The sequence below is a fragment of the Sceloporus undulatus genome, chromosome 3 (genome assembly GCF_019175285.1).
Source record: "Sceloporus undulatus isolate JIND9_A2432 ecotype Alabama chromosome 3, SceUnd_v1.1, whole genome shotgun sequence".
Taxonomy (NCBI): Eukaryota; Metazoa; Chordata; class Lepidosauria; order Squamata; family Phrynosomatidae; genus Sceloporus; species Sceloporus undulatus.
This window is the reverse complement of record NC_056524.1, coordinates 240,797,423-240,817,634: the sequence shown is the minus strand read 5'-3', so window position 1 is coordinate 240,817,634 and position 20,212 is coordinate 240,797,423.

The following is a 20,212-nucleotide window of genomic DNA, read 5'->3' as shown; positions in this document are numbered from 1 at the left end:
TACCAGATTCTGATTTATACATTGTCAGAAACTATGGAAACCAAAGAGCCCTGTAGAGTAATAGAAAAGAGGAGGACAGGGGCAGAGACTCTGTGGTCTTTCAAATGTTGTTAAACTTCAGTAGCCATCATCATCCACCTTTGGCTGTTCTGGCTAGGACAGATGGGAGCAGCAGTTCCATCGCATCTGGAAAGTATGAGGGTAAATCAGGAAACTTTCTCACATTTTGACCTCTGAAAGCTATTGTAGCTTCCTCTGGCTGGTTTTGATTTCTCTCTGTCTCTTGCCAAGAACAAAGTGAAGAAACTTGGGCCAAATCCAAAGATACTTACATGATTAAAAACAAGTGCCACTCGTCTGTATTTCTGCACTTAGATACTCCAGGAGGCAAGTAGACCAACCTTCCAGGAAGAGAAGGTGATGACGAAACAGGTCCCATTTGTTAGTCAGAGATGCAAACAGCAGCAGGGACTTTTCTCCCTTTCTTACCTCTACTGTTTCTTCTAGAAAAAACATAGGGCCCAACTGTCAAATGCCCCAGGATTGCAGGGCTAAAGAGAAGCATGCGCTTGCCTATTCCACCAGCCAAGAGAACAAGAGCTGCTGGGGGGTTTCATCCTCTGCTTCCCTGTAAAAACTTTATTGCAAATGGAAAAGTGGTCTCAATCTTCTCTTGGCAAAGATAGAGCCACTATTGGGATCTTTATTGCACCTTACCTGCCAGAAAGAACACTGAGGTCCAATTGTGAATGCACCTACACTACAGTTATATGCCACATTGATGCCTGTACCAGGAAAAAGGTTGCATGGTTCCATACTAAGAGAAAAGTTGTGTGAGATCCATTATTCTTCCCAATGGTGTTTCCCGAGTGTTGTGATAATTAATATTCTTTCCATCCTGGTATTTGCAATGTTTAAGCTATGACTACCATAGCAAAACATGACAAAATGGCACCACCCACATACAAGAGAGTGTTATACCCCTTAGATACCTCTCTTTGATATTAACTAATAAATAGGCATCCCCTGTATAACCCATGCTATGTGGAGACCTCCAAAGGCTCAAGATAGGAGAGTCATGTAGGTATGGCTAGCATTCCAGGAGTCGCCCAACATCAGATGTTTTCATACACATACAGGAGGTGTTAAGATTAAAAAAAAAACAAGGATATCTGGCCTGGAAGAGGTAAACAACTACATTCATTTTGTCATCCTGTCTCGGAAACAGGTCTACTTTACAACCCCTCCCTTCCTTGGAGAACCAACATCAAAGCAAAGATACATATCTAAAGATACATTTGATTTGACCCATCCAACTCTGATTCCTTTTGCCTTGGAGTTCTATTTAAACTCCAAGTTTTCCTTTGTTCATTGGAATTAGCTTAGTAAAGACAGAAGCTCTGTCAGTTTACCTGCTGCAGCCCCTCTTCACTTCTAGTGTGGATGAGTCTCCACTGTCCAGCTTAACATCAATAGAAGAAAAAGGAGCCACAACATTCAGGTCGTATGTCTCCCTTCTAAGCCTTTTCTATTCCAACTTAACTCTTTGTCCCCTATTCCTAGCGGAGCTCTCTGTGTGTGTATTTTAAATAAAATGTGTAACTTGACTTTGCCTGTGGACTTCTGTATACTTTCTAACCTGGAATACACTGGCAAAAAGATTCCTAACACAGCCAATTTCATCTGAGCTAATTATGGCCCGTTACAGATGGGCATAAAAGTACGGACTGGGTCCGTATTAGAGTTAGAAAAGGGCGTCACTTCCTGACGCCCCTAACCCTAGTAAGGACCCAGTCCGTACAAAATGGCGTTGCCCGTTCCACACGGGGCCGCCATTACAATGTCACGACCGCGTCACCTCTAAACGGGCCGGCGCGGTTGTGACGTAGTGGGGCCACGCAAGGGCGCCTAGAGTGCCCTTTCTGCAGCCTCGGAAGGAGCTCCATTTTGGAGCTCCTTCCAGCTTTGCATCGCTGGGCACAGCCTTTACATGACTGTGCCAGCTACGCAAAGGAGAAAGGGGCCAAGCGGCCCCTTTCTCCTCCTCCCCGCTGCCATCAGGTGTCCTCGGGGCTTGAAGCCCCAAGGACACCCCTTTCCAGGCCGTGGGGAAGCGGCCTTTTGCAGCTTCCCCGCGGCCTAGAAAGCGGCGGATCGGGGCCTTGGAGGCTGCCGTTGTGGCAGCTGAGGCCCCAATCCGGCGGGGAAAGGGCCAGTTACAGGCCACCCCAAACGGGCGGTCTGTAATGTGCCTATAATTCCCCATATATGCATCTATTAGTTTGGTGATCCAATAGTGAAGCTTTGGCTGTGGTATCAAGAGTGGTACAGATGGCCCAATTTTTGTAGAAGGATGAACTATGTTGAGGCAAGGATCGAGCACACCCAGTGGCCACACAATACTAAGGGGAGAAAAGCAGGAAATTGGTGATGATGAAATAGTGGCTATCATCATTTTCCTCCCACAAGCTCATTGTGGATAATAAAGTGCAAAAGACACACAGCTAAATTCACAAATATTTGCTAAAGTAATTTTTTTTTATTTCTGCAATTTATATCCCACTTTTCTCTCAATATGGACTCCAAAGCAATACTAACCAGCAGCAGTAGGGAAAAAAACCATTTCTTAGTTCTTGAAAACTTGCAGAAATATGACTGGAATCCTATATGGTCTTTACATTTACGTAAACATCACAGTTAAGGTGCAACACAATGCATTCTGGTGCAACCATCCCAATTCCCACTTATTAAACAGCAGCCACTGTGATCAACCTGTTGTCCTACTGTTGTCCTACTGATCGGGAAGCAGCTGGCTGCCATTTTCATCCCCTGCTATGAGTGTTCCCCATTGAGACAGACAGAAACAAGGTCCCTTTCATAATTCCCCCTTGTGACAGAGACCACTGGCAGCATTCTGCTTCTCAAACAACAGGGGAACAAACTCCTATCAGTTGCAGCAGCTGCTGCCCAGTAGGTGGGGATTTTGGGACTTTCACAGTCCCTAAATAGCCCCAAAACAAGAGGCTATGCAGACTGTGAATACATAACAGTCACAACTGGATAATACCAGGTTATGCATTTGTAGCTGTGATACTGGATTCTAGCCAATGTTTTAACGCTCATCTTACAGACAAAAGTTAGTAAATAAAATCTCTAACAGAAAGGAGATCCAAAATGGGGTGCCACCATTGACAAAGCCCTGCTTGTGTGTGGTGGCCCTAGTGGCCCACTATTCTGGGGCTCCACAAGCAGAGCAAAAACCCTCAGCTAGAATCCTGAACAGAAGCATTCCATGCTGCAACATTTTGTTGCAGGACCTCCTTTAGCCACATAGATTCTTAGATATTATGGGGAGCTAGTATGGCTTTCTGGTTTGAGTGCTGGACTAAGACCCTGGAGACCAGGGTTTGATTCCCACTTGGCCATGAAATCCACTGGGTGTCCTTGGGCAAGTCATAGCCTCAGGGGAAGGCAATGGCAAACTTCCTCTAAACAAATCTTGCCAAGGTAATCCCATATTAGGTTCTTTTTAGGGTCACCATAATTAGAAATGACTTGAAGGCACACAACACACACACACACACACACACACACACACAGTGTTTATACTTCTCTATTATTTATATTTATTTATTTCATGCCTTACTACCAAGATGAGATCCAAAGTAGCTGTAGCTTCCTAGACAATCACGGCTATATAAACTCCTAGGTAGCATTTCATTACATAGCTCAGCTGAGTTCATTTTCACAAGGACATTTCTTATGCAGCTTAGAAGCCTTGAGATGATGACTTTCTTATTAAGTGCTATATTTTCTTCTTGCAAACCTGTATGATACTGCACAGTATCCATGGAGTAATGGAAGGTGAAGCAGTGGAGGCAGATTAGGAAGGATGGACTTGACTGTATCCCTGGCTGGGCCTCTGAAGGGTGTCATTCATCAGCATTATTGCTTGAGTCTGCCACTTCTAATTGCTTAGGTAAATTAGAATGGCTCAGGCGATCTGAATCCAACAGTGTGACTTGTCACAGGGCAGCAGTCACTGAGGGGAGAAACTAATTTAGCACCAGAGATCATGCCCATCTCATTCATTAAGGATCAGTTTTCATAAAATTAAGTGCTTCACTAGCACGAGACAATTGGGAAGCATAACTGCACTAATTAATATAACATAAATTCACTGAGTGTGCACCCACCACATGGCCTGTTTCTCACACCTCTGGAAGGTGGTATCCTGAAGACACCCTTCCACTCCAGTTTGTCACAAGAACAGCAAAGGATGTATTTTCAAAAGTTTGTTTTCTAATTACATTACAAAGCTGTAAATTTGGATTGGCGGATCAGTCTGTCAATTCAATTTCTTTCCATTTCTTACTTTTCTAGATGAGTGTGGATTTTCTTCTTTCTTTAAAAAAAACACCTTAAGCTTAGTTTGCAAAACATACTACTCAAGAGGAACAGTATAGCCTAGCTACTGTTCATCACAAAATTTCCAGTGCCAAAAGGATTCTAAAATATGGATTAATTGTTATCTTTCATTAAGCACCAGGAGGGAACAAAGGCTCACGTGTGAGTGTGCAAAAGTTATTTTCATTCTTAAATTAATTTCATTCTGAACTTTGCAACCTTTTCCAAATTTGCATGAAAACCTGTGTGCATTTTTTGTATTTCCACTAACGTGTGCATTTTGAGATGCAACTGGGCCTAAATTACACATTTTTCATGAAATTTTCCTACCCTAACCAATTTCAAACAATGTTTTTACTAATACACACATTTTATATGCAGTTCCCCCTAATATAAACATTTTTGTCCACTTTATAGTGGGAAGCCTCACTGCAAAATTTGGTGATGTACACATTTTGAAAGTAAATATTGTTTAAAAGTACAAAATTTCATAAACTGGCGTTAAAATGTGAACTTCACTAATTTCTTCCCTATCCATACTAGCAATGAGGGTGGTAGTGTAGTACAGTGGACCCTTATTATACGCTGTGGTTTGGTTCCAGGATCCCCCGTGTATAACAAAATCTGTGTATGCTCAAGTCCCATTAAATATAATGACATAGCAAAATGGTGTCCCTTATAAAAAATAGAAAATCAAGGTATTTGAAATTTATACTTTTGTTGAACTTTTTCAAACAGTGTATGCTTAAATCCGTGTATAAAAAATCCGTGTATAAGAAGGGCCGACTGTAGTGTAATGAAACCAGAAGCTCTTTCTCAGGTTTCAACCATTTACCAAATATCTATGTGCTGAGATTGTGATACCATGTATACTTATTTAAATTTAAAACACAGATGATTGATCAACTAAAAGTTCTGCATTTTATGATTAGCTCTCAAAGTGTGCATACTGAATGTAATCCAATCGCCAGTGTCCCAGCACTCCTGATAATTGGCTATGCTGGTTAAGGTTGTTGGGATCTGCAATCCAATAACATCTGGAGATTCATGATTCTTTCTCTTGGATTAAATAAATACAATTTTGCACAATGCACAAAACTTGAATAATTCACCATCATGCTAAATGATGACATTAGCAAATTAGTTTTAAAATTTAAGCCAATTCATGGAAAACTGATCTATGCATTAATATTGGCCAGTATGATGAAGTACGTCTGATAGATGGTGCAAATATCATGTCATTTCCATGAATTTCCCAGGGGACCTTTGGCAACAAAAAGCCAGAACTCATGTACTTTTGGTCTAATTAAGCAAATTATTCCTTAATAAATGAATTTTCAAATTAACTCTGCTATGATGTCCCAGGCTATTCCCAACCCTGAACAAATCTCAGGCCCCATAAAGAATGCAAACTGAGTAAAATGAAACATTTACAGATGTTTTCCTAGCATTTTTTTAAAAATGGCACTGCACAGTATAATTGGTTGCTAGGAGTGTTGTTAATTTCTTTATTTGTATCGATAAAATGATCAAGGCAAACCTTATCAGGTGGCATTTACATTCTTTTTGTATTTTGGTGCATCAGCAACATGGGATACTTGGCAGAACCAAAATGGGCTGATTGGACTATACCATATTTAAAGAAAGCCACTCTGTTTCTGAAACATGCAGACACAAGACCCTTTTGAAGGGATCTTTTAAAACATTTGGCTGAGATCCTTCATGGGACACATTGCTACAATGTCATAGTTATTTACCTATATCCTGGGTTTGTTGTTTGGTGGTGAGATATTTAAGATTCTATTGAACATTAATCACAGCACTAGCACTCTTTGACAGATAATTCTAAGTCCTTTACCCAAACTACAAATCCTAGAATTCCTTAGGATGGATCCAGGGCAGTTAAAGTGATATAAAACTGTTATAATGGTGTGGCATGTATGTTGAGCTCTAGTGCTGTCCTTCACTCCCTGAAGGACAGCACTAGAGCTCAACAAGGTTGCAGACAGAACAGCTGACATTTTATATGCATGGAGTTCTATGCATGAATCCAGGTTCTGTCCCAAAAAGGCAATGTGGAAACCCCACGCATACATTCTGAGGCATACCTGAGCCAATCTTGCTAATTAGCTTACTTGCTGTTCACCGCTATGATCTTTGGAATAGCGGTATATAAATAAAACAAATTATTATTATTATTATTATTAATCAAAAGACCCATTGCATTATGATGCAAACACATTCACAACAGTTTAAACTGTGTTGCTAGACTCTCTATTTTGTGGGCATGAAACATCAGTGAGCAGAGTGGATGGAAAGCAGGCACAGTGGGCAAGCAGACAGAAAGAGGGGTGATTGACTGTGTTAAGCTCCCATTTTTCCACCTCTAAAGTAATTTTCCATTGAACTCCATAGTGACATTTCCATTGACAAGCTCATAAATTATATGTTTTAAAACCAGCTTTGCAGATCTCTCATGCATTCTGCCAGCCGTAGTCTAAGAGTGTTTCCAGACAGAGACTGGAAAATTGACCCTTTCAGACTACAGCTCCCACAGTTTCTCAGTCAGCGAGGATACTGCATTGACCATCTTCCTTACTTTCCTTGGATGTCTTTTCTATTTGTCTTCTTAATGTGTCACACCCAAAGAACCATGTACACAATGTACAGGAAAACTGGTCCAGCAACTTTGCCATCCTAATTATGCTGCTGCTGTTTACCATCAAGTTGGCTTTGACTTATGATGATCCTATGAATTAACATCCAAGAGCCCCACTTATTTGGGAATTCAAATCCCCTGAACAGAGCACAGCTTAATTCTTACATAGTGGGCCCTTGGCAATATCAAGGTTTGCTTTTTGGAATTTAGTAAAAATATATATTTTCAAACCATGGATAAAGAATCCATGGATATGGAAGGCTGGTCATAATTTGGCTGCACAAACATTAATTCTGGCATAATTTCACTATTGCTTCTTGTTTTAGTCCACACATATACCATGATCTAATGTCCTACTCTTCAGACTCTTCCCTTTGCAGCCCTACAGATGTGTATCCACATTGTATAATTATAGCAGTTTGATTACACTTTAACTGTCATCCCATGGAATCCTAGGATTTGTATTTTAATAATAATAATAATAAATAATAAAATTTTATTTGTATACCGCCCTTCTGAAAATCAGGGCGGTGAACAACAAGAAATAACAATATAAATAACAGAACCATACGTTAAAAACAATTCAATAAAAATAATAAAAATTTCATGTCGGCAAGACAGTGCTGGCATGGGGGGGGGGAGAATTACTGGTTCAGGGTAGGCTTGTTCGAATAAATGGGTTTTTAACCCCTTCCTGAATTGAGGTAGGGAGGTGGCTGAGCGGAGCTCGAAGGGCAGCGCGTTCCAGAGGTTGGGGGCTGAGATGGAGAAAGCCCTCCTAGAGGTGGAATTATATTTCACCTCTGGAACTCTTAACAATAGCTGCCCTGAAGATCAAAGTGCGCGGGGCGGATTGTACAGGGAGAGGCGGTCCTCCAGGTACCCTGGGCCCAAGCCATTTAGGGCTTTATAGGTAATTACCAACACCTTGTATTGCGCCCGGAAGCGAATAGGTAGCCAATGCAAGTCTTTAAGGACTGGTGTTATATGACTGGCCCTGGCAGTGCCAGTGACCAGATGGGCTGCCATATTCTGCACAAGTTGCAGCTTCCGGGTATGGTACAAGGGTTGCCCCATGTAGAGCGCATTGCAGAAATCCAAACGAGAGGTTACCAGGGCGTGTACAACAGTTTCAAGGTCTCCCCGGTCAAGGTAGGGACGCAGCTGGCGTATCAGCCGAAGCTGATAACAGGTGCTCCTGACCGTCGCATCCACCTGAGATGTAAGGTGGAGCGACGAGTCCAGGAGCACCCCCAAGCTGCGTACAGAGTCCTTCACGGAAAGCGTGATTCCGTTCAGAACGGGTGGAACCACCGCCAACCCTGGACCGGGGGAACCTATCACAAGTACTTCCGTCTTCTCTGGATTCAGGCTGAGTCTGTTGTCCCTCATCCAGCCCATTACCGACTCCAGACAGGCCACGAGAGGAGAGACGCCAATCCCGGTCACTGCATCAGTCGGAGACATAGAGAAGACTATTTGGGTGTCATCAGCGTACTGATAACACCGCACCCCATGTCTCCGGATGATCTCTCCCAGCGGTTTCATGTAAATGTTAAATAGCATGGGAGACAGAATGGCTCCTTGAGGGACCCCAGATGTAAGGGCCCTCTCATCGGAGCGCACGTCTCCCAGCTGCACCATCTGGGACCTCCCGGAGAGGTAGGATCGGAACCACTGGAGCACAGTGCCCCCGATTCCCACCTCTGCCAGGCGCCCCAGAAGGATACCATGGTCTATGGTATCGAAAGCCGCTGAGATGTCCAAGAGCACTAACAAGGACACGCTTCCCCTGTCAATGCCCAGTGTCTAGTTCACTCCTCTGGACTAAAGCATTAAAGGTTTCTGGCAATGGATTCTAAATACTTAACAAAGCTACCAATCCCAATATCCATAGATTGGAGCCAGGGAAGCTAAAGTGATACCAAATAGCTAAAATTGTATAGGGTGGCTACATCTACCCTGCAAAAAAGGTAGAAATCATAAACACAACAATCTTCTATGCTCTTTATCAGGTTACTGGCTGATTCAATAGGAATGTTGTGGTGGATTGTTGTTGTTGTTTTTGTCCTACTTTTGTGAACCTCAATTATCATATTGGTATTGATGTACAAATAAAGTGATAGAGTGATTACTGAGAAAGGGTGAAATGTATAATTTGAATCTAAGATTTAGACAAAGAAGATTAGTGGCTGTGGGTGAATATGGCAGTTCAGCTACAGAGTGATGGGGCAGAGAGTTACACTTGATTTGCAAGATTGGATGGGCAGAAACACATTTTTTTAATGGAAAGAAAGACTCAAAAGTGGAAGGAGGGAGAAAGAGGAGTTGCTGAAACCAATCACATGAAAGTGGAGAGCATTTGCCAAGAGATGGACGATGAAGGAGACAGGAGAAGGAGGTCTGATGTTGGATAGTGGGCCTGGTGCTTGGCTCCAGTTATATTAGGCTTATATATTCATACATGAATATTGCAGAATCATTGTCCTCTCTTCTCCAAAATCAAACAAAACCTTTTATTGCTGACAGAAATACATAAAATGCCACTCTATGGATCTTCCATACATTTTTCTCAAAGCTACCTATAAACTAGGAAACTTAAGAAACAATCTGTCACAGGCAATAGCTTTCATTAAATTAAGTATTGACAGTGTTGATACAAGTGTATACCATTTAGTATTCAAATGATTTCATTTTCTAATATTTCTTCCTGCATCTCAGTCTGCAGTGTGCCAGATATAGAATCTGGCAGCTCAGAAATTAGAAAGCTTTTATAATTAAAGTTTAGAAAGCATCTACTCAGGATCTTGGAAGCTGGTTGGAAGAAAGATTTATATCAGTACTGTCTTAGAAGCCACCAGAAGTAATATCTATTTCCCACAGCTTGGGACATTTATTGCTTTGGACTACGACTTCCAGAATGTTGGCAGAGGATACAAGGAACAGTAGTCCAAAAAGCAATTTTCTCCAAGTTCTGTCCATTTCCATCCTGTCCAAGCACTACTTGATTTTTCTTTTTAAAAAAAATGTCTTGTTAGGGGTTCCATTCTCCCAGCCTTCAAGACACTTTGTCAAAATGCTCTCCATAGTTCACTGTTGATGTTGTGTGCCTTCACATTGATTCCAATCTGTGGTAACTCTGTCCTAAGTGTGTGTGTGACTTGCTCAAGATCACACAGAGCAGGGATCTGAACTGTGGTCTACCAGAGTCATAATCCAACACTTAAACCACTACACCATGCAGGCTCTTCTGTAGTTCTTATAAGACAGGAAAGAATGAAACAAGAAAGATAAGGGTAGCTTTCCTTGGTTGAGCTTGTCAGTGCTAGCAGGGTGTAAAGCTGTTGGATCCTTTCCTGGGGTTCCACATCTAAGCATGTTGACGGTCCAGGTAAGCAAAATCTCTTTCTTTCTACTGCTTGCAAAGCTACAGCCTGCTCCTCACCCATCCCTGGTTGGCTGTAGGCAGGGGTGTCCTGGCACCTCAAGCTTAGGGTGGCTCAACAAGGGCCATTGCTTAGGGAGATACTGCATGCCTCCCTCTTCACTGACAAAAAAAAATACATTCATTGGTAAAACAGGAGGTCACACAGCCTAAATCACCAACAGGATTCTGTCCCACATATGATAAAATGGGATATTATGGCTAGCATCCTGTCACAGACATACACAGGCATAAATCCAACTTATGCCTGTATATGTCTCCCTCCTTTCATTGTTCTCTCTTTGTCATTGAAGGGGTCTGAATACTTGACCTCCCTCCTAACCACTCTGAATACCCACGTTTTTTTATTATGCCCAAAGTTTTTGGCCTTATGAGGACACGGGACAAAGGGTAATAAAACGTAATAAAACTTCAACTCTATAACCAAAAGAAAAGCGACAATGTACATTTTAAACATTTTTGCCTGATGAAGCCAGTGAAGGTTCAAAAGCCCGCATGATGTGTTCTGTGCATTTTGGTTGGCCAATAAAGGTATTGTGTGGATTTTCTTATATTTTGTTGCATGAACAAGGCTACCTCTGAATATGTCTGGACAGTGTTTTTTTATTTGTTTGTTTAGGCATGGAGAAGTCACTTTTCGGCTACATCTCCCAGAATCCCTTGGCCAGCACAGCTACTAATGAATTATGCTATTTGGGGGAATCTGGGAAGTGGAATCTGATATAATGGGTGGGGACAGTTGGAGTTTGACATAGTGTCTTGAAAGCATTAGCAATGCAAGTATGTCAACTCAAAAGCCCCAGTGACCTCAAAGGGGTTTACTCCCAGGTAAGCCCAGCCCTATAATAGAATTGCAGGCTACGAAGCAATACACAGGAACTAACAATATAACAATTGGAAAGGTGGTATATAAATGAATTTGTTGTTGTTGTTATGAGACTGTCAATATTGACACCAGAGACATCAAAATGAGAACATGACCTAAAAATTACTATGATACATCAATTCAAGTCTTCTTGTTAGTATTTACAAGTGGGACACTGCCACAAACTCTTAAGAATTCAAGAACCCAGGAAATGCCACACTGGATGAGACCCAAGGTCCATCTAGCTATCTCAGCTAATTAATTTAATTACCATTTGTGCATGACATCATTTCTTGTCATGGGTCGTATCAAGTTTAGCTTCCAATTTCCTGGGTTTGTAGACTCTGAGCCAATATGAAATTGACCTCAAACTGGCAGGATTTTTTTATCAATTAAATTAGTTGTTTAATTCGACAGACTTCAGCCACACTCCTGTTCAGAGTTAAGTGCAGTTCAGCAGCTCCACTGTACTACAGTCTTTCATTTCTATCTTGCGGCATTAATAATAATAATAATAATAATAATAATAATAATAATAATACGTTTTATTTATAGACCGCTATTCCGCAATGATCATAGTGGTGTATAGTGAAAATTGTAATTAGATTTTACCACAAAACTACTTGGGATTATTTTTGTGCCAATATGTTACATTTTCTGAAGGTGAAAAAAGTTAATCCAATGGGAGAAAGAAACAGATTGAGTAAGATCTGTTTATGGTCCCAGCTGTTCATTTGGGGGGGTGGGGGGTGGAATTGTTTACTACTTCTGTTAACAGACAACAATGCTTAGAATATCAATATTATACGTTCAGTTCGGGTGAGGGAATTACACATCTTTTGAAACTGTTAGGGTGCTCTGTGTGGTCTTTGCCTGCAGATCCAACCCAAACATTTTTTATTAAAGGGACACTTTAAAAAAAAAACTTTTCCACAGGCAATAAATAAATAATTGAGATGTGATGTACACTTAGTCCTCCATATCCACAGATATTTTTTTTATCCACAGACTCAATCATCCATGGCTAGAAAATATTAAAGAAAAAATAAATTGAAAAAGTGAACCTGAATTTTGCCATTTCATACAAGGAACACCATTTTACTACACCAGTGTATTCAATGGGACTTGAGCATCCACGGATTTTGGTATCCACGGGAGGGTCCTGGAACCAAATTTCAGCAGATACCAAGGGCCCACTATAAACATTGTCTTGGGGACAGAGCATGCCAAACCAGCCCAACTACCTTCAAAAAGTGACCAGAAAGTGCAAGAAATGTCACTTCCAGCACTGATGGAGCTGCCCTGTGCCCCCATGTGTCAGGAGGTGCTAAAAACCCAACATCTGACCTTTGATGTGTGTACCTCCCTGGCCTACTTGTCTGTGAATTCTGCAACAAAATGTGACTTATAAAAAATTAATGCCCTGCTTTTTGTTATTTGCCATCAAATTGATTTTGACTTATGGTTTCTCTGTGAATGAAACAACTCCAAGAGCACTGGTCATCAATAGCTCTGGTCAGGCCTTCCAGGCTCAGGGCTATGGCTTCTTTGAGTTAATCCACCAATAATAATGTATTTCCATTTTCATACTGCCTTCCACTTTCCCCCCATTATTGTCTTTTTCAGTGAGTCCTGTCATCTCAAGATGCATCCAAAGTATCACAGCTTCAGTTTAGTCATTTTGGCTTCTAGTGAGAATTTAGGCTTGGTTTGCTCTAGAACCCATTCACTGGTCTTTTTGGCAGTCTGTGGTACTTGCAGAACTCTCCTCCAGGAACATATTATGAATAAATCATTTCTCTTCCTGCCAGATTTCTTCACTGTTCAGCTTTCATAGCCATATGTAGATTCCAGGGAATCCTTAAAAGTATGTTGGGGGAGAGAGTGAAGGAGCATGTCAAGGAGGCCTTGGTTCTGTGATTCTCAAAATATGCCACTGAGCACAACTGAGGGCGACTCAGATTTTTTTAATAAAAAATATAAACCTAAAAGACACACACACACACATTAGGTGTGTGTGTGTGTGTGTGTAAATACCTTGTATCAGATGCAAATCTGGAGGGTTTGTAGTTTGTCTTGTGGGATAGTTTGTCTTGTGGGATAGACTGGAATATCCAGGCTTTGATACTTTGCCTTTTTGAACTATGATTTCTAGAAGCTCTTAGCATACCTGTTTTTCAAGGCCTCAGGGCAAGGAGAGGAATCTCACCATGAGTGTTGTCGTGAAAAGAAACTTGTTTTTAACTGGGTACTGTGGTTCCCATTGTTGCAAGCTGCTCTGGAGGGGCTGCTGTAGAGCCTTAAAGACCTCCTTCTTCCCCTGCCTCTTCCTTGCCTCTTGGCTGGGCAATGCCCCTGGATCTGGACTATGAATTCTCAGGCTGTGGGATGCTCCTAACCTGGTAAGCCTACTCAGTTCCCAAAAGTAGCATTTCCTTGAGTTGGGTTCTGCTGGTAGATTTCTGAATAATCAGTTGATTACTGAGAATCTCTGACTTCCAGCTGTTTAACAACAGCAATAACTTAAGTCCTTGTCTCTTTCTCTGCTTGTTGAAACATTTAAAAAAAAATTCTGTGCCAGATAGGAAAAGCAGGAGTGGTGGGTGGGTGTGAGTGTATAAAAAGATTAAGAGTTCTGTCAATAAAAACAAATCCCATGCATACAGAAGTAACCATTATATTTCTTCAGTTCTAAGCAGAACTGGGAAACAGGTTCTTAAAGTGCTGCTGTGTGTCATCAACTAATTTCCAATGTATGATGATCCTGTCATAGGTTTTTCTTGGCAAAATTTATTCAAAGGAGGTTTTCCATCCTCTTTCTCTTTGGCTGACTTGCCCAAGGCCATGCAGTGAGTTTCCATGGCTGTGCAAGGATTTGAATCCTGGTCTCATGAGTCCACATTCAACACTGAAACCACTACTCCATGCTGGCTCCTCTAAAATATATTTTTTAAAAAAACAATCCAAAATCTCTTAGCAAGCATGCCTGTTGCCCATAATGTTTAGGGGATTCTAGGAGCTGTAAGTTACCTTCCTTAACTCTGATTCTAAGTTTACATCTGGTTGACTTAGGGCCTTGGTAAGTAGTTTTATAGAGTTTGAAGCTGGCTCAGTACCCACCCATTTGTAGGTAAGCCAGCTACTTCAACCACCTGCTCTGTGTTGAAGATTCAGAGCTATAGCACTCTCAGCAGATGGCTATTCAGACTGCCTGAAGACCTCCAGTGAGGGCCTTCCTGTAGGTAATTAGTTTGATTTCTCGAGAGACAAGAAAAAAAATAACTTCATTTGTTTAATTTCATATTTAAAGAGTTATCACTGAAGACCCTTGTATTATGTCCCACCGGTGAGAATTTAAATAGGCTGGCTTTAGAAAGGCTGGCTGAGTAAAGCCTGAAATATAAAGTGATTTGGACAATTTATTCCTGAAAAAGTGGAATGTGTCATGCTCTCACCCCTGGCTATAGAAAAGGTGATGCTGTTTTAGGCAACATTAGAACATGTTTTCTGGCTTGCTGCAAATGTGATTATACACTCCAGGATGTGGTTAAACAGGTTGATATTATAGGATAGCAGTGTTGACAGATCATGAATAATGATTAACAGGGCATGAAGATATTGCCATTGGGGAGGTGAGAAAAATCCACACCTCCATCCACAATAGTTGAGATGATAGTTCTCATTGAGTTGTCAATGCCACAGAATTCATCATCAGCACAAGCAGAAAGGGAAAAGCCTCACTATAGAACACACTACTATCTACTATAGTAGCTAAAGCAAGAGTGTAGATGTTACTGGATTATCATTTTCACAGTGTTCAGACCCTGATCATCCTGGCTGAAGCTGATGGGAGATGCAATCCAACATCTAGAGGACGACAGGTTTGTAGAGAAAGCTTTCATACCGAAGTGGTGTAGTAGCAGATTCCCACTGGGGCAGGTAGGTCAGAGGACATTGCCCATGGTTCATCAGCTATTCAGCCTTGTCCCTTGCAAGGTCTACATTCACCACAACTGCCCCACTGGTTAGGAAGGGCATTGCAGTTTAGGAGGGCAATGCTTCCTCTGCTCAATAGTTGGACAACTCTAGGCAGGAACCCTGGAGCAATTTGCCTTTGTAGCCACATGCAGGCTCTTCTAGGAGCTTGTTGTGGTTATAAGCCTTCAAGTCAACTCTGAGTAGGGTTTTTTTGGCAAGATCTATTCAGAGGAGGTTTGTCATTGTCTTCTTCTAAAGCTAAAGGAGTGTGACTCACCAAGGTTACCCAGTGAGTTTCCATGGCTGGGAACTGAAGTGGGGATTCAAATGCTGATCTCCTAGAGTTATAATCCAATACACAAACCATACTGACTTCCTATTCTAAAAATGGGAGCACAGAAATTAAATAGCACAATAGCAGCACAAAAACTCCTGCTGTATAAACCCATTTTTAGGATTCTAACTTTGATGAGAGTGACAGACTGATTCATTGCATTTTAATCAGTTACTGAAGTAACACACAGAAACCTCTGCATTCAGAAAGTGACTGGGAAAGAAGAGGTAGTAAGCAGCACCATTTTGTTCTTCATTACTGGGCCCCTAACCAGTGACTGTCCTGGAGCAACTGCACCATTGATAATCTGGCCCTGGAATCAGCCTTGTTGCAGTGATAAAACTCTGGGCAGAAGTGGAAGTGCCCAGTTCATGCCATTTTATTTGCTGTCTGTGGCCTGGTTACTAAGGTTCCTTTGGGCTGATGCAGTTACTGTAAGATAAACATTCAAACTGGGACCTGTTTGCTATTAACCCTCTCAATTTGATATGCAGAAATGATACTTTAAAAACAAACAAAAGAGAAATGTATCACCCTCCTGGCACTTCAGATATTTATTACAACTAATTTAAAATGAATACAGTTATGCTGAACGCCTTAGTGCCTGAACATCCTGTTGTATCTTATAGTTCAGCCTTTTAGCTTGACTTAGTGATGTGTCTCTCTTTGTGTGTATGTTCTGGTTTGTTTCAGCTGAGTAGGGTATGTAAAAAGTGTGAATCACAGCCATCTTGTTCTAGACAAAGAAAGAAAGGATTTGCCACACACCTCACTGCCTTTCGAGTTATTCCCTACAAGAATCTTTTCTAGATTGACAATGTTTCTTTTACACAGTATCCTGCCTTCAATAGGGCTTGCCAACATCTTCAATTGAGCTTCTTTTCTCTGATCCAGAACCCTGTGGAGGTGATGGGGAATGACATCTGTGTATGACACTCCCTGGTATGTAATTTGAATTATTCAATTTCATCAGAGGAATTGCTCTCGGTGCAAAAAGAACATGTTTGAAGCTCAATGCTCGATGAAAAGAATAGAGAAGCCATGGTGGCCCTTCATATGCACAACGGCACTCCTGTGCCTTGGACTATTTACAGGGTGAATGGTTTGAGAATGAAGATAGGCAGTGTGGAGAAATAGTTAGTATGCTGGACCAACACTTGGGAGTAAGGGTGGTTCATAATTCTATTTCTGTTCATTTTCAATAAGAATTTACCAAAATGTTGTAAATTTCTTAATATTCATGATGGGAAAAAATGAAGAATAAAATAAAATGTGTGAGAGAGCTTTCTCTGCAGTCTCATCTAGACAGTGGAACTCTTGTCTGGGAAAGAACATACGAAGGGCTCGATTGGACCAGATCAAATGAAAATCTAGTCCATTATCCTGTAACAGCAGCCAACAAGACACCTATGGGAAGCACACAAGAAAAACAGAAAGATAATAGAACAGCTGGTCCAGCTCACCAAAAACATTAAGCCACATATATAAAACAGCTTCCTCTAAATATTGAGATGCTGTTATGATGGTATACACTTTTATCTGAGCTGGAATTGGCCAGTGATAAAAAAACTGGAAAGTTTCAATAATGTGGCAATAAATAAATAAATCAAAGAATGCCAATCTTTTGCAGCAAGTAAAATGGCTTTCCTGGCTGTCATTGATTTACTGAAAGAAGAGATGATCCACAAAGAATTATTTCTCTGTATAGCAGGCCAACAGGCAGCAGCAAAAAAAGAAAAGAAAAGGAAGCCAATAAGAACTTTTCAGCTGAATGGTTCAACCAAATTTATTTATTTTGATGAAGAAGCTGAACAAACAATTGAGAGCAAAAATAAAAAATAAAAAAAAATAAAAAAAATTGTATAACAACACAGAGGACTTCATTATTATTATTATTATTATTAACCTTTATTTATAAAGCGCTGTAAATTTACACAGCGCTGTACATACAATCTTTTTAATTGGACGGTTCCCTGCCCTCAGGCTTACAATCTAAAAAGACACGACACAAAGGGAGTGGTGGTGAGGAAGGGGCCTCTCTAGTAGGATAATACATATAAAATATATAGCAATATAGGAAATGATTCAATAAAACAAGCAACAAAAGAACATCAAATAGCAAGTGACAATTATGCAATGCCTGGGAACGCTGCCCTGAACAGGATGGTCTTCAACTTTGTTTTGAAGCTGAGCAATAATACAGTTTTATTCTATTTGATAGCAGACTAGAAAAAAACTTGCACACTGCCAAACTTCCATGGCACCCAATGGAAAGATGTATAAGGGTGGAACAATGTACTAAGATATCTTAACATTAAAAAGTAATAAATAATATCCTGACTTTTCTAGTACAGCTCATTATGAGTACACTTACCTGATTTCCTTACAGTGAATGCTGTGTTGGATAAAATTGAATAAAATACTGACTTTAATAGTTAATTTATAAATATGTTTAAAATCAGTAATCCCAATATAGGGGAACCTACATCTTACTTATTCCATCATCATCACTGTTTGTGCCTAGTCTTGACCTCTTGTGCTCTGAACCATAAGGTCTTGTCAACCCTGGACATTCTAATGAAAAACTGATGCTTAAAACAAATATACAGTTTGGTCTGACAGTGTGTCTAGTATACATATTCATTTTTTTATTCCAATGTAGAACAGTGGTTTGTTTTCAGAGCACAGTAACAACTTGTGCAAAATCTGTGAATGTGGTTGTCAGCTGGAGGAATGTGCATACCAGTGCCAAGAATGCCTCTCATCTTTTTGCCTTATGAAAAGAAAAAACATCAGAACTCAAGCATCTCTAACCTAAAACCATCTTCATAGGTTAGTCTCACTACATGTAAAGTGTGCAGTTTAAAGTGCGTAGTCTATTGCAAGGTTGGGAAAAACTTTAGCCTTCCAGACATTTTGCACTGAAGCTTCCATAGTCTCTTTTCATTGACTATTCTGAGATGGATAGTGGGAGTTGTTCTATAATACAGAAGAATAGTCAAAGGTCCCAAATCCTGAGGCCCTTTCACACTACACAGTTGTAACAACGATTCCACTTTAACTGATATGGTTCCAACCAGTGGAATCTTGGGATCTGTGGTTTAGGGAAGGGCATTCAGAACTCTCAGAGAGAAACTTCCAATGTCCCACCAATCTATAATCCCCAGAATTCCATAGGATGTTGCCATGACATTTATAGTGGGATCATAGCACTATAATTTTAGGTGTGAAAGGGTTCCTGGTATATAAGTTGAGCATGATGCCTGTGAAAGGATGCCTATGACTGTACCCATGTTAGTACTCTGTGATCAGAACAGCCAGTAACAGACCACCTATGTGCACAGAATTGTGGGTACAGGTCCCAGTTTGCAGATGTTTTACTGAACAAGTAGACATCAAGGTAGACTTCATGAATGGTGCATCTTCACTTCACGGTTTCCATTTTTCCCCATTGTCCCTTTCCTCAAGTTTGTTTCATTTCCACCTGTCCCACTCTCTTCATGTGTGTAAATGAAACACTGAAGATGCAATAGAGAAACCAGTCCCATATAAAGCTGATTTCTTAAGACTGGACTGCGCTGCTCCCTAAGAACAGGCGCAAGACCAGAATAAGAACTACAAACTCTCAATTCCTATAACCAAAGTTTTAATTTATGCTTCAAGTTTTAAGACTCAACAGTGAATGATTGCTTGTAGCTATATCAAAGCTCCCGTAATCCTCACTCAGGTTAGATCCATTTGGCTTAATTAGAGTCACAAAATCTCCTTAACTTGCACTGGGTGGGAGGAAATCAATCCCAACATGGGCTTTGCCAGAGAACTAAGAGGCAGTTATCAAATAGGGTCTTAAACAAGGAGAGAAGAAAAGGTCCCAAAAGAAAAATATTCCCTTAAAAAGAAACAACTTCTAAGCAACTGAACCACTTAACATAAGAGGTAGCCAGAGTTATTTAATTGAATGTTCTTTGGAACATGAGAAACATCTACCTATTAAGCAAAACAGCCAAGAGTGACTTGCTCTTTTAATAAGGAACAAAAGGCTTGGATGGAGTCCATTTTAGATCAACCTCGTAAGAGCTTTACACCGAACATTCAGTGGGAAGGAAATCAGTAGTACTGAGTCAGGAGACACACTACACGATGAAAAATCACATTCCACGAATAAAAACAGGACACACAAGGCCAATAATATCAAAATGTGACCAAGAGGGAAAGATATATTAATGAGGAAGAATATGCAAGCTAGGAGCTGAGAAAGTTGAACAGTTGTTGCTGAATCTACAGGGAAGGAGGCCTAAATATCCTGAACACACCAGATCTGATCAGATCTTGAAAGCTCAGGGTCCGGCCTGGTTATCTTGGCAAGAAACTGCCAGGATACCAAATATTGTAGGCTATACTTCAGGAAGGAACTCTGCACATCAGGTTTGCACTCAGTTATTCCTGACACTTAGATAGGGTAGGCAACCTTTTTGAGCCGGGGGCCGGGTTGCTGTCCCTCAGACAACTGGGGGTGGAGCCAAA